The sequence below is a fragment of the Panthera tigris genome, chromosome D4, assembly GCF_018350195.1.
Source record: "Panthera tigris isolate Pti1 chromosome D4, P.tigris_Pti1_mat1.1, whole genome shotgun sequence".
NCBI lineage: Eukaryota > Metazoa > Chordata > Mammalia > Carnivora > Felidae > Panthera > Panthera tigris.
This window is the reverse complement of record NC_056672.1, coordinates 42,698,886-42,714,911: the sequence shown is the minus strand read 5'-3', so window position 1 is coordinate 42,714,911 and position 16,026 is coordinate 42,698,886. Positions and strand designations below refer to the sequence as shown.

At 37.7% G+C, this 16,026-nt stretch overlaps 1 long non-coding RNA gene across 1 annotated transcript in view; it reads right to left on the bottom strand.

Moving 5' to 3' along the window:
• Positions 1-14,548, bottom strand: part of LOC122233166 — a 72,944-nt gene extending 58,396 nt beyond the window's left edge. The window contains exon 1 of the long non-coding RNA XR_006210651.1: positions 14,422-14,548. This is a non-coding gene — a long non-coding RNA (uncharacterized LOC122233166). The remainder of the gene's footprint in view (positions 1-14,421) is intronic.
• Between the last annotated feature and the right edge of the window lie 1,478 nt (positions 14,549-16,026).

Below are 16,026 nucleotides of genomic sequence, written 5' to 3'. Positions count from 1 at the left end.
AAGCCCCTAACAGTAGGTAAAATGCAAATGGATGTCCTTCTTCTCTGACTCCTGGAAAATAGGAAACTTATATTTTGATATTGGTAATTAAAAAAAATCCAAGCAAAGGTTCTCTGTAGGAAATACTTGAACAACCCTAGATAAACTTGATGAAAATTTCTACCTCTTTCACTATACCCAACCAGCCTGAAACTTGTTTAAGTTAATTTCTTCTTCCAGGCGTTTAAAGGTCAGATCTCTATGCCTTCTTTGGTATCATGAGGTAGAGGTCATATGCATCATTTTTAGTGTGCATAACTATTTTAGGCCAAAGTTGTTATCAGACTTTAAACCCCTTTTGAACACTTATTCAGAGAATAAGAAATGTATGCAAGGGAAATGACCTTTAGAATTTATTCAAAGAAAATCAAATGCCCATCATTTCTGCCAGCATTCATTCCACTGAGGAATTATTCTTGAATGATGAATAATCTCTCCCTCTTGTAGACAGTACTGGGAAAACAAGGCAGTAAGGAGAGTTTATAACTAAATCCTATCTGAGAAAAAGTACCTCTTATTTTAAATCATAATTAAAATGTTTTTTCCCCTAGTCAAAGTATTTAATTGGCTTGTTCTTGATACAACTATGTAAAATTTAATTCTATAGTGCAAATTCAAATAATGGAAATTTTCACAGTACAGGAATCTTTAAAACTGCAACCAAAGCAATGAAAGTATGCACAAAGTCGACCAATCTGTAAATTAGTCAGACTTGTTCAGTTTTGTTTAGTTTACGGAGTGTTACACATAAGTTAGAGGGGTATAATAACTCTTTGAAGTACTCATTGATTTTTCTCCATTTGCTTCACAAAACATGGAGTCGCCATTAATCTCAGGTGAGGGATTATCAGACCAGGCCAGAGAGTGAAGGTGTTGAATTACTGAATTCTAAATTCAAATGCTGAATCTCCTGTTAAATATCTATATTTGATAATAGATATAATCTAGCTTACTATTTTTTCCCCATGCTCCTTTCCTCCAACTAACTCTATATGATGAGAACTTTCTATAGAGGCTGAGAAGGTTGAGTATGGAGAGAATTCAAGATGTCTCTGGAAGCTGTATGCCCTTCTTGCTCCCCAGAAAGTCTTGCTTGGAAAAAAGGGCAGTGTGTACCCTTACTTTAATTTTTAAGTTTGGGGATCTTAGAGACAAAAAGGCATTGCCCACTTTGTCTCAGTGGAAAGAAATATTAGACTTCAGACAAAAGTCCTCATGCCGTTTTGGTGACCAGAGGAGAAATGGTAACATGATATATGGATGTAGGAATGAAAGAGACTCCAAACTCTTATGTCCACACCCTCAACTCTGATCTCCATTGGATCTAGAGTAGCATCTAAAATACCCTTTAGATTCCAGAAGGACTCGGGGATTTTCAGAGAAAGAGAACGTGGTGGTCTGTCTGTCAAAATGTTCATCACTGATAATGATTGATAACATTGACGAGGCTGGACGGTTCTCACTGGAAATCTGATGGATGAGTTTACACCTTGGCAGGTATTAGTAGCAAGGATCCAGGGCTTGATCACCACTGATAGGAGGTCCAAGCTGCCTTTCCCTTTACCTCAAGTCTCCTGTTGAGTGACCAAAGACTTGATCTATACCAAGAACCAGTGGGATTAAGAAGACCCTGAAGGAAATTGAAGAATATAAAGAAATGGAAAAACATTCCATGCTCATGGATTGGAAGAATAAATATTGTCAAAATGTCAATACTACCCAAAGCTATCTACATATTCAATGCAATCCCAATCAAAATTCCACCAGCATTCATCTGGAAACTAGAACAAGTAATCCTAAAATTCATATGGAACCACAAAAGGCCCCGAATAGCCAAAGTAATTTTGAAGAAGAAGACCAAAGCAGGAGGCATCACAATCCCAGACTTTAGCCTCTACTACAAAGCTGTCATCATCAAGACAGCATGGTATTGGCACAAAAACAGACACACAGACCAATGGAATAGAATAGAAACCCCAGAACTAGACCCACAAACGTATGGCCAACTCATCTTTGACAAAGCAGGAAAGAACATCCAATGGAAAAAAGACAGTCTCTTTAACAAATGGTGCTGGGAGAACTGGACAGAAACATGCAGAAGGTTGAAACTAGACCACTTTCTCACACCATTCACAAAAATAAACTCAAAATGGATAAAGGACCTGAATGTGAGACAGGAAACTATCAAAACCCTAGAGGAGAAAGCAGGAAAAGACCTCTCTGACCTCAGCCGTAGCAATTTCTTACTTGACACATCCCCAAAGGCAAGGGAATTAAAAGCAAAAATGAACTACTGGGATCTTATGAAGATAAAAAGCTTCTGCACAGCAAAGGAAACAACCAACAAAACTAAAAGGCAACCAACAGAATGGGAAAAGATATTTGCAAATGACATATCGGACAAAGGGCTAGTATCCAAAATCTATAAAGAGCTCACCAAACTCCACACCCAAAAAACAAATAACCCAGTGAAGAAATGGGCAGAAAACATGAATAGACACTTCTCTAAAGAAGACATCCAGATGGCCAACGGGCACATGAAAAGATGCTCAACATCGCTCCTCATCAGGGAAATACAAATCAAAACCACACTCAGATACCACCTCACGCCAGTCAGAGTGGCCAAAATGAACAAATCAGGAGACTACAGATGCTGGAGAGGATGTGGAGAAACGGGAACCCTCTTGCACTTTTGGTGGGAATGCAAACTGGTGCAGCCACTCTGGAAAACAGTGTGGAGGTTCCTCAAAAAATTAAAAATAGACCTACCCTATGACCCAGCAATAGCACTGCTAGGAATTTACCCAAGGAATACAGGAGTACTGATGCATAGGGGCACTTGTACCCCAATGTTTATAGCAGCACTCTCAACAATAGCCAAATTATGGAAAGAGCCTAAATGTCCATCAACTGATGAATGGATAAAGAAAATGTGGTTTATATACACAATGGAGTACTACGTGGCAATGAGAAAGAATGAAATATGGCCCTTCGTAGCAACGTGGATGGAACTGGAGAGTGTGATGCTAAGTGAAATAAGCCATACAGAGAAAGACAGATACCATATGTGTTCACTCTTATGTGGATCCTGAGAAACTTAAGAGAAACCCATGGGGGAGGGGAAGGAAAAAAAAAAAAAAAAAAGAGGTTAGAGTGGAAGAGAGCCAAAGCATAAGAGACTCTTAAAAACTGAGAACAAACTGAGGGTTGATGGGGGGTGGGAAGGAGGGGAGGGTGGGTGATGGGTATTGAGGAGGGCACCTTTTGGGATGAGCACTGGGTGTTGTATGGAAACCAATTTGACAATAAACTTCATATATTGAAAAAAAAAAAAAAAAGAAGACCCTGAGTGAAGGGCCAGATTAGAATCATACACCTCCCCCTCTTCTCTGCAGTGGCATTTATGTATGCTTCCCAGGGAATGGGGGCAAGGCGATGGGCACATACAACAGAGACAATCCTGGACCCAAATCACTAACTTGTACTAAATTCACCCAGAAGGGACTAAATTAACTTCTACATCAGGATAAATGGGACAGGGGTGGTATAAAACACAAAATAAAAAGGAAATTTGATTACAAAAGGCAACCAAAGTCACTCTTTTGCACACCTGAGTGTGTGACTGCCCCAGTTATACCCACCACATCTGTATTTGAGTAGGAAAAATTATAAATTCTGAAATACACATGTTCAAAAATAGTTTTATAACTTTATAATAGTCGTTCTCTTTCTTTGGAGATAGTGGATATTCACTAAGCTTTAAAAAACCAGGTAAGATTCTTACTGTCTTCCCATTAAAACTATACTTTTACTATATTTCTATTGAGATTGCACATACCTATGTGTGATTTTTGGTTTTGCAATTATGAAATTTGGACTATTTTTGTCCTAATGTTTGCCCTGACATAGTCATAGAGTAAGTAAAATGGTGTAGAATCAGATAAGCAATAAGTACACAAAAATATCCTACTTCATAAGTATAAGGCAGCACCCTCATAAAGGGGAAACCCAGTCAAATTTACACTTTTGTAAATGTGTTTCTCCAGATTTTAGTTCGTGTTGCACATATCATGTACACTGATTACACACAGAAGAATTCCATGTACATACATTTCGAAAGTGTATTTCTACTCCAAGGTAGAACTGCCCAAGCTTTGAACTGCCTCAAAAATAAACTTTTTCAATTTGCATGCATTGTTTAATTACAGAAATAAGAGTATAATAAACATCCATACCCTAAATGGTCAGAAAACTACAAACAACTTCTATGTTTCTTCAAAAAAAAAAAAAAAAAAGATGCTTTGCCTTTCAAAAGCAAACCATACACTTACAAGGACCATATGGGATCATCTGGAAGAAAAGAAAAATTAAATAAATTTGTCTTTTTGCATCATATCAGGTTAGACAAAGGAAATATGTGCTTTACATATCTAATTAAAAACAAGCCTGGTAGAGTAGGTCACCTTCTTCAACTGTGTGTGTGTGTGTGTGTGTGTGTGTGTGTGTGTGTGTGTGTGTGTCTTGATAATTGACCTCATGCTCCTAGTTAGTTCAGGACAGCATTGAATATGAAAATCAATGAGGCAATCTTGAGACAGAAGATATCCAGTGTTAATAAAATAACTTGAATAACTATAATCTAATCTAATTTTAAATATATATTATAAAAATCACAAAACCCATAAAAGAAGGGGACTTCTCCCTTAAAATGGGAGAGATGACCTTAGATAGCAGGAGAAAGCCTCTAAGTGTAGTATAGCAGTTAGGAGCATAGATCACGAAGCCGGACTATTGGATTTGAAACCAGGTTCTACTGTATATGAAGTGTGACCTTGAAAAGTTAGTTAACCAATATGTGCCTCAGTTTCCTCATAAGGATTATCCTGATATTAACTGAAGAGTTTGCCATTATGATTATCATATATGTAACAAATTTAGGCAATGTCTGATGGAGAAGTGTTTGCTATTGCCATACTTGTCACTGTCATAATCACAACTAGCTGCTCCAAAGTTCAACCCATTCTCCTGCATGTCCCTTGCACTCAGCACCAGGCAGGGAGTACGGCATGGGGGCAGTTCCCCATCTATCAAAGAGAACCACTGAGCCATGTTGTCATAGCCTTTGATCTCTCTTTTGAGCTACCCTTCTTATGTTCTGGGAAATAAAGATTTGTGCCTCTGTGTCATTGGTCTTAGATTGAAAAATTTCACAGACCCCAGAGTTTTGTTTGTTTTTTTAATGGAGATATGATTCATATACCATGATATCCACCCTTTTAAAGTATAGACTTCAGGGGGTGCCTGGGCAGTCGGTTAAACATCCAACTTTGGCTCAGGTCATGATCTCATGGTTCGTGGGTTTGAGCTCTGTGCTGGGCTCTGTGCTGACAGCTCAGAGCCTGGAGCCTGCTTTGGATTCGTGTCTCCCCCTCTCTCTCTGCCCCTCTTCCATTCACACTCTGTTTCAGTCTCTCAATAATAAATGAACGTTTAAAAAATTTAATAAAAAAATAAAGTAGAGACGTCAGTGGTTTTCAGCATATCATGCAACCATCACTACTATCTGATTCCAGAACAATTTTATTACTCCAAAAAATCTTGAAGCCACTGCAAAGTAAATTTGTATTCAGTATATAAACTAAGGATTCAGTTCAATTATCATCCCACTTTGTGTATCATTATGGGAAAGGCCACTGGCTCCTCACTCCAAAATTCTTTCTCTCTTCATCCTTAAACTAAGTATATAGCTGCCCAGAACAAAGGTTGTGTGACCCTGATTCCCCTGCATCCTCTACATGGCTATGTAGCTAAGTTCATGTCAGTGAGCTATTTGGAGGAGATGCTAACTGGCAGCTTCTGGCTTAGGAGCCAGCTGGTATATACCTTTTTATGCATTAGCACCTTATTTTTTGTCCCTTCCTCTATCTCATTGCCTAGAATAGGAATGGCTGGAGCTCTGGTAGCCATTTTGGAACACAAGGGAGTCCTTGGGAAAGGGAGGCAGAGGCTAAGATGATTTAGGAGAAAAATGGCATGAGTCTGGGTCCCTAGCACCTTTGTTCACACTGGTCCTGAAATTTCTATCCCTGGAAAATTTCTTTTACATAGAAGAGAAACAAATGTATACACTTATACTACTATTTGGGGATGTTCCAGTCACATGCAGTGGACTGAATACTAAATGGCACAGTCTTATAGCCAAATTCCCATGAGTGGCATAAATTGTGAGTTGCCAAGGAGGTAGGGCACTTGAAAAGCTAAGGACCTTTCTTTCTGCCCTTCCTAAGAATTATACCATATTGGAGTTCAGCACAGGACACCATAGTTTTTAGCAACTTATTTAACATACCTTCTTATGTATATTCTCCACACACACACTCATTCATACTTTGGGGCCAATATGTAACACATGAAGATCAGTTGTCTCCATAGAAACTTGGAACACTCACCAGCAATGGTAACTGGTCATACTTCCAAACCAATCCACTTAAATTGCACTTTCAAACTGGAGGCAAGCAGCCATCTGAACATACATCCACTCGCATCCATTAAAGGGCAATGGAGTGTGCGAAGCAATAACTCTGCAAGGGAATCTAATTCAAACTCAAATAAAGTCCACCTGAAATGTAGTGTGTTCAGCAGCTCCTTTGAACCTGCTTCATACATAATCAAGTCCAACCCTTTCAAAAAACAAAATAAATCAAGTGCTATTTCTGAAGCCTTTCCTGTTAAAAGGATGAGGTATTCTAAAGTGATACTCATAATCTAAGTGCTCTGCCATTACCCTGGTGACCTTATCCAAAAACAAAAACATTTCCACAGTTAGAATTAAAGTGTTGATGGTTTACACTCCTAGAAAGCAAGCGCTGCTTAATTCAGCTCTTTATACCCTGGTAGCACCTAGACTAGTATGACTAGGTGCTCAGTAAATGTTGCTGAGATCAATCCCTACTCTTTACACGTACAGTATTTTAATCATTTATGTAACAATTAAGTTTTGTGACCCTGCGAAAGTTACTTTCCTTTTTCATTTCTTCATCTGTTAGGAGGGGATAGCACCCTCTTCTTAGGATTAATGAAATATGAATGCAAAGTGCTTTAGGAAACACCTGGTACAGAAAGTATGGACAATAAATGACAGTTCATATTCTCATTGCTGTTATTTTCATTGTTGTGTTATTATTATTATTATTATTATTATTATTATTATTCACACACTCTTCGTGTGCTGGGCAAACCAAGTATTGTAAAACATAGTCCTTGTTTAAAAGATATCTAGGGAAGATGTTCTATATATATGAAAACATAAATAGAGACACAAAGTAGGAGGGATGCTACAACCAATGGGCAATATTCTTGGAACGGGACCCCAGAATTAACTCCTAGTCTGAACTTTCTGACTGCCTTGTGCCCCAGTGCACCTCTAGTCAAACCCTCACTTGCCCTTCCCCTCTCCTCCATCCCTCCACCATACTCGACCCTCTGAGATTTCACAATTTCCTGTTTCTCTTCCCAGACTTGCACTAATATTCTCCCTTGGGCAGATCATCCCTGTAGATTGTGGACTGACAGTGGACTGTCCTGAGCCTGAGTCATGAACTCTTCACATTTGCATAGGGTTCTCTGGGCAGCCTGAGAAGGCAGAGCCCTGGCTGGCTCCATAAGCAAAGATGGTGAATGCTGTAGGAATTTGGAGAGACAAGCCCATCCTGTGAGCCAGTTTCCTGGAGCAAGGGAAACTTGAGCTGGGTCAATAAAGACAAGTCTAGAGAAGAGGGAAGAAGGACATACCAGGAACAGGCCCTATGAGCAAAGCCCTGAGCTGATAATTGCATATGGGAACAAAGCGTGGTCTCAGCGAGCTGGAGTGAAGAAGGTCTAAATGGATGTTGTCAGAAATAAGGTTAAAGTTAAGGAGGGACCACACTAAGGGGTTTTGACATTAAACTGTGTTTGAGGAACTCAGCTTTCCTGAAACATATAATTGGCTTTGACATACAAGTACTCATTATGTGAAGGGCAACGTGGAGCTTTCAACGATATTATGTTGGTAAAGGTACATGTAGATTGCGTAGGCAGACAGTGGGTATTTGTAGAGAACTGGGAAGGAAGGTGAATCTATTGCAGGGGTAGGAAGATCTGAATCTAGAAACACATAACCGGTTCTGACATAAAAGATAACTTGAGTGGCAATCAAAAAATATCATGGGGTGCCTGGGTGGCTCAATCAGTTAAACATTCAACTCTTGGTTTCAAGCTCAGCTCACGATCTCACGGTTTGTGGGTTTGAGCCCCGCATTAGGCTCTGTGCTGACAGTGAGGAGCCTGCTTGGGATTCCCATTCTCTCTCTCTCTCTCTCTCTCTCTCTCTCTCTCTCTCTCTTTCTCTCAAAAATAAATCAACATTTTTTTGATTCTGTAAAAATACATCATCAAATAACAATGGTAAGGAATCTGAAGTTTCCATTAAATATCTACTTTGAGATGCAGTATTCTAGAGGTGCAAAGCCATCCAGAGTGTATTTATTTTAAAAGTCAGGAAAATGAGGTTCAGGAAGATACATGACTTGCCTGAAGTCTCACAGCCAGTTAGAAATAAAGCCTCTCATCCCAACAACACAACCTCTCCTCGGGTCTTAGGCTCCATAAGTGACACTTTTACATCAAATCTCACATTATTAGTTTTGGTAAAACAATTTAATTGTAGATAAAGATATCTTCGCTTAGCAGAAGTTACATATGTATATTTAAGTGATGTAAGTAAAAGATCTTTTTTTTTGAGAGTATTCGTTTTGTCCTTTGTCAATATCAAGTTGAAATCAAACTTAATAAGATAACAAGAAGAAAAACTGAAATGTACTCCTTTCAAAACTTTTCATTGAGTAATATTGCTATTATTTTCTAAACCGAATAAAAACATGACCTTCTTACTTAAAAGTTACTGTTAAAAAAAAGTTACTATTAATGAAGGTAGAATGGCATACAGAATTTTAAAACCAACATTTGGAGATTACATTTATGCAATAATATCATGCCAGTAAATAATGTCCTTTTAATTTTTGCTTCAATTGGTCAACCCACTTACAATCTCAGTTTAAAGGCCTACATTTCTACCTACTCTGAAATAGCACCTACTTAAAAAAATCATGTCTATCCAATTAGAAGATTATATAAACTCTAAAAGGATGTGCTGCATCAAAGGGTCATTTTGTCCTTGCCCACAACCCACAGTATTCTTTCATACTTTCTTAAATTCAAGTGACAGAATGTGGACTCTCAGTTACAAGATTCCATTAGGCTGTCCTCTGACCTCTCCGATTCTACTCAGGGTCTCCTTATACAGATGCCTGGTGTCAAATGACCTTGTCCAGCTGTTGGAGGAGTCAGCAACTACCCACCCCCCCCCCCCAGACCCCCACCCCAGCTGCTTGCAGCTACTGATGGACAGCACCTCCATACACAACTACGTCATCAAAATGGTCTGTTACAGATAGGCATTGAAACTCATTACACGGGATGATAGTTTCAGTACCACCTTAGAACAGCTGAGGAACTCCTTTGAAAGTTATTGGTCTTTTCACGAGATGAATTAGCTCTTTATATTAAGGAAGCAATAAATTATTCTTTGGTGCCCCCAAGTGATTTTCTGAGGAGCAATTTAAATCTGAGGAGTTTATGCTTATTAGCCAAGTTCCAGAGAAAAGCAGCAAAGAGTCAGCTCCTCACATTTGTAACTTTTACTGAAGATCTCCGATATTCATTTCAAAGTATTCTCGCTTACTTTAGGATAACTGTCAGTGGAGACTATCTCAGGAATTTGAATACTAGTTTAAAGGAACAAAGTTGGAATGAACTAGGAAGAATTTATTTAATACTGAAATTTCATCAGTGCTGACAAAGTTTCTTTGGGGAGGATCTCAGAGTGTGAAACCTGAAAATGCACTCTAACAGAGTCCGAAAATTCACACTTGTTATTTATATATTTCTAACTGATGTTAATTTTTTAAAAGAAGTACATTTTTTTATTTGAGAGGTTGATTGCTCTTAAAAATCTGCTTGCATGAGAGTTGAGGTTTTTTTAATATTTATTTATTTATTTTGAGACATAGAGAGCAAGTGGGGGAGGGGCAGAGAGAGAGAAAGGGAGACAGAGAATCCCAAGCAGCCTCCCCACTGTCAGCGCAGAGCCCTATGTGGGGTTTGAACTCACAAACTATGAGATCATGGCCTGAGCTGAAATCAAGAGTCGGGCACTTAACCAACTGAGCAACCCAGACACCCCGAGAGTTGAAATTTTTAATGCTTCACATTATATTACCTCCAGTGCCCTTTAGATAATTAATCTTGATATCTATTTGTGTTTGCAGTAAATGACAGAATCCTAGCAAATGATGGACATCTCATAAACAACAGATAGGAACTGTATAAGTTGCAAAGAAATTAGAAATTGAAAAAGAAAAAAAAATTTCCCCTTGGGAATAATGGGTTTTTTTTCCAGTTAATTACAAAGGTCAAGGGTAAAGAAGTAGTCCTTCTCCTTAAATACTGAGATTCATCATCCTGACATTATTTACTAGAGCTGCAGTTCATGAACTGATAGGAGGCCCCATGATCTTGTATTCTGTTGTCATACATTTGACTACTCCTTAATTATATTCTGAAGCAAAAATGGGAATAGTGTATATATTAAATCTTGGGCACTGAATTTTGTCACTTTGTTTCAATGATTTGCCAGTTCAACCACTGCTAATAAAAACAGCATTCATTTGGTGCTGATTTTTGCCAGACATTACCCTGAAGGTTTTATTATACATGTATTTAAAAATATTCCAAACATAAAAAGTGCAAGGAATAATAAACTTTCTTTGTGACCATTCTCAATGTAAACATATATTAACATCTTATCATATTCTTCTTTGAAAAATAAAATATAGATATGATTAAAGTGTACCATGCACATGGCCCCAACCTGATGCCCTTCTTTTCTTCCTATGCAGAGAGTAACCAACATGACGTTGTTGGAGCAAATTTTTCGCACCCTTGTTTTTCTACATAATCATTTCTTCTGAACATCTAGTAAATACTTATGTGGTACTCAAATTGATATAAATTATATATTATGAAGTGGTATCACTTCCCCTCAACACTATATTTTTGAGATTGATCCAATGTATACAGATCTAGTCATTTATTTTAACTGTGCCTACAGTATTTTCTTTTTTAAATAAACCACTAGTAGTTCATCTATTTACCTTCTAATGAATATTTAAGGTTTTCTTTCAATTTTAGGCCATAACATTTAATACTTTGTTGATATCTGTGTAAGTGTTTCTCTAGGGTACATTCCTAAAGAGAAATTGGTGGGATTTAGGACATGCATATACTCAACTTTACAGATACTGGAAAGTTGCTCTTTAAACTGGCTGTTCCGATTTATACCCCAACAGCAATATAGGACTGTTTCCTACTATCTTTCTTGCTCACTGATAATGCCTTTGTCAACTCTTAATTTTTTGCCAATCTGATGGGCATCAATGCTGTATCTTTGTTGTTTTAATTTGTACATCCCTGGTGACTAGTAATATTGAACATTTATCTTCAATGAGTATTAGCATGCTATTAATAAAATCCATGTTAGCATGCTATTAATAAAATCCAGGATAGAATGTTATTCATTGACATTCCATTCAGGTTTAATATCTTTTTGAGACCTACATTCTTATAGTTTTGTTACAATTGTGAGTGGTATCTTTCAAAAATTACATTCCCAATTGGTCATCACTACTGAAAATGGAGCTACTATTGCCTATCTCAGGTTGTTCTGAGAAATTTGTATAAACTCCTTAGGAAAGTGCTTGGTGCATATTTGGCCTTCTCCAAGCTTCCTCTGTCCTGACAGAAATGTAGAAATGATGTAGAGTACTGGTTTCAAATATCAAAAAATAATCAGAAAATGTGAAGTTATATAAAATATTCATATACTGAACTTAAAGTAATTTTTTTCAACAGTTCATGACTGGTAGAGTCAGAATGCATTAGATAAGTCTTGCAAACACAGGCAAGTAAAATATTTAAAACCCTCAAAGGGCGACATATATATAATTTGTAGGGTGTTCTGATTTTTTCTTGGTGACATCATATTATATAACATGAACTAGCAAATGTACTAGAAACCAAATCTACTCTTTCTGTCTCAGTATATTTTCCCAAGGGATCGCCAGTTCAAGTTATACCTATAAGTGTGCCATAAAAATTACACATTGAATTGGAATGGACTTCCATTATTTACTTATTTATTTAAAAATTTTTTTAAGTTTATTTATTTTGAGAAACAGAGAGAGTGGAAGAGAGGCAGAGAGAAAGGGAGAGAGAAAATCCCAGGCAGGCTCTGTGCTGTCAGCACAGAACCCAATGCAGGGCTCGAATGCACAAACCGTGAGATCATGACCTGAGCTGAAACCAAGAGTCGGACGATTAACCGACCGAGCCACCCAGGCACCCTGGACTTCTACTTTTTAAACACCTGGCTCCTTCAATATGACTGCACATTTCTTCTTTATATAAAATCAGTTAAGGAAAAAATACGCTGGTCCCTCATCAATAAGGCTTTGGGAAGTCGCATGCCACTTTGAGCGTGTACATTTGCCATTAAATGTTAATTCCTTCTACTCTTTATTCCACAGAGTAAAGGGGAATAAAGGAACAAACAGGGGGGACAAACAGATTGTTGTTAGGGGGAACAAACAGATCCAACTATTTGTTCTGGGAAAAGGCAATTCTGTCCAGGGCGTGCGGAATAGGTTCAGGTGGGAAGATGCTAGTGAGAGGTCAACAAAGGGGGTCATTGCTCACGTTCAGTAACTTAAATGCTTTTGACACATGGCTACTTCCTTGTGCTTAGGTCCACTAAATACTCTAAAATAGTAGCCAGTTGAGAAGTACAATTAAGCAAATTAAGTTATTATCTTTAGACGTTAGCAGTTAAATTCCAGTGTTTCCTTTCCCTTGGCAGGTTGGGGAGGAGGGTGGTGAACACCTTGAGAACATATGGAAACAGTTATATTCCATTTTACGTAAGTGTTTATGTGTTGGTTGAACTCATTTTTCAGTTCATAGAAATAATACTTGTCCCTACCAGCTCCCCTGCCTAAACTGAGTAAGAAAAAATAATTTACTCTAAAGCAGAACCGTTTTTAATCAACTGCATTTTTTGTTTCAGTTAAGTTTTGGAGAATTACCGACTTGACCTTAAAAACAAACTCCCTTTTCACACACAATTATTAAAAATAGGTCTTTTTGAGCATCCCTTCCTGAAAGCTCACCTCTATTTCACTAGTCATTAAAGGAACATTCTACCCTCAATTTAAATAACATAATAAATTATTATTAAATAAGAAATTATTCAAATTACTTTCATTTAGGTACAAGATGGCTTAAATAACTGCTTTGTGAACCACAAAGCTGCAGGCAAATGAGGTTTGCCCTAAATTACATAGTGAAGAAAATCCCATTCTGTAGTGAATTTCATGTTAATTGTTATCCGAATTTTGTATCCAGCTCACAATCAAAGACAACATGATCTATCCCTCCACTCTTCCAATAATGAATAACAGCCTTTGACAAACATCCTATTTCTGCAAACAATGCAAATCACATACATGCAGAGTTTCAGACAATGATTAGAAGTTTAGTCGCCTGCTGTGAATTCTAGACAAATGGCTCCCTTAGACTGCTTTTCAAAATGTGGAGAGTGGAATTAGCCCTTGGAGAGAAAGTTAACTAGAAAGTTTTTCTAATTCAATGTAAAAGTCAATCTGTGCCAAGAGACCCTAGTTGAGGAAGTGTCACTTTAAGGTCAAAAATGACCAAAATAAGCTTTTGAGTGAAAGAGATCCACAAATAAGTCAAGTCAGGCTGCTCTGGTTTTCAAAAATTATTTGAAAGGATAAAGAAAGGTCATGAGAGAAGAAAAATGAAAGACCTAAAATGAGGATAGCAATTATTTTAAACAAAAGTGTGACAGGGTGTTTCCTACACTGAATGACACTTCTGTCCAAGATGTTATACATATTGGGGATAAATTTGTTACTTCCACAACTATAAATTTCCAGTAGGCAACCCCCGTGTTCACATTCTTTGTTACAAACATATACACTGACTTGAAAGGACATCATGAAGATAATCCCAAATGTTCTTTCATCACCTCATTAAAAACTGAAGTTATTCATACTATTTTAACAAGAACGGTTTGCATTTAGAAGGATTTTCACATACATAAGGCCCTTTTCAGGAGTAGCCTGTGATGGAATTCTCACCATGTTTTCAATTAAAAAAAAAAAAAGCTAAGAATAGTCATGGTGGGTTTTTTCCATCAACACTTACCACAACTGGGCACTTATCATATGCAAGTGCAGGGGTGGGTGCTAAGGAGGTGAGAGTCAACATGGATCCCCATCTCAAGGAGTAGAGCTGCTAATCCGGTAGGGGCAGTGAAATATGATCATGGATATCCCTGGGCTATTAAGGAGAACTTACTTGTAAGCAGACTGTAAGCAGATAGAATTGGACAAACAGATTATGACTCAACCATTTTTCCTCTTACCCGTTTGCCTTTGTGAAGTGGTTTTGCAACCTATACCAGGAAGTTTTCTCCTTGATGATTCCCCCATCCTGTTGCAGAGTTTCCCCACCATGTAGCAGAAACTCATATATACCTGGCCACAAAGGGAATTTCACTGTTCTGGCTATTGATACAAGTAACAACTCCTGTTTGAACTCTTCCCCTTAGACAAACACTGAGACTGTGGTGATTGATCTTTCAATGCCTATCTAGAAAATAAAGCTATACTTGCAAAGTTTTATATCCTATGGGCCAAGCAAAGTTCTCAGATAGAGAGACATACCTTCCAAAGAAATTGTTAGAATTACATAAATTTATTAGGAGACTGGATTAGCTTCTGGTATTCAGGAAGCTTTGATCTTTTCTCTTCCCTGCCATTTTCTTATACAACCCCAGTTCTGACTACTTGTGCTGGTAGGTAATTCCTCTTTCAGGTTAAATGCTACCGCCCACTCAATTACTTATGACTTCAGTGAGTTTGAGAAAATTCTGCAGCATGAACAGTTTTCATTATGATGTAAATCAATGTAATACTATGTAATAATAATGTTCATGACACCCTTCAATGCTTGCCAAGTGACCAAAATTGTTTTTAGTGGCACCACTATGACAATTCCATTATGTTCATAACTAGTTCATATTATTCAATTTCCTTTATGGTATAAATTACGTAATAATTAGACTTGCTTATGAGGTTTGCATATGGTATCCACGGAGCAGTACTTAACAGGACTTTTCATAAACCAAATCTGAAGTGAGCTAACATAGTTCAGATTTTGCATAACACCAAATGGGGCAAAGTTAAAATATAATGACAAGATAATGTTCTCAGAAAGAAGTAATAAAACTTAGGTGGCAATGTATGTGTACCGTAGTAGATAACACACAAAAAAAGCTTTGAACAAACAATAAAAGTTTAATAGGCAGGCTCTGCATTTTCTGAGTTTACTGAGAAATACATATATATATGAACCACATGAAAATTAGAGTTCCTTTGGGAAGCTTTCCCACTGTTCTTGCCCATGTTGGGGCACAAGCTTTGAAAAGAATATGAATGCCTGTCACAGAGAAGATGGAAATGACAGAAACAGTAAGAGCTGACCGTGAGTGGCTACTGAGAGAGTGGATTTACTCAGTATCTAGAAATCTGTGAGATTAATGTGCCCAAAACACCCTCTGGAGAGAGGCTATAAGGGGGCAGGACACAAGAGGTAGAAATAAAGCCACTTGTGTGTTTGCTTTGGACATGACCTAAGTCATTATTTTCTGAGTGGAGAAGAAATCTCTAATTCCAGTGTGGTCCCATTCGAGCACAAGGTCATCACAATGAAGAGCCACATTTGAAACTTTCCGAAGTTATCCATCCA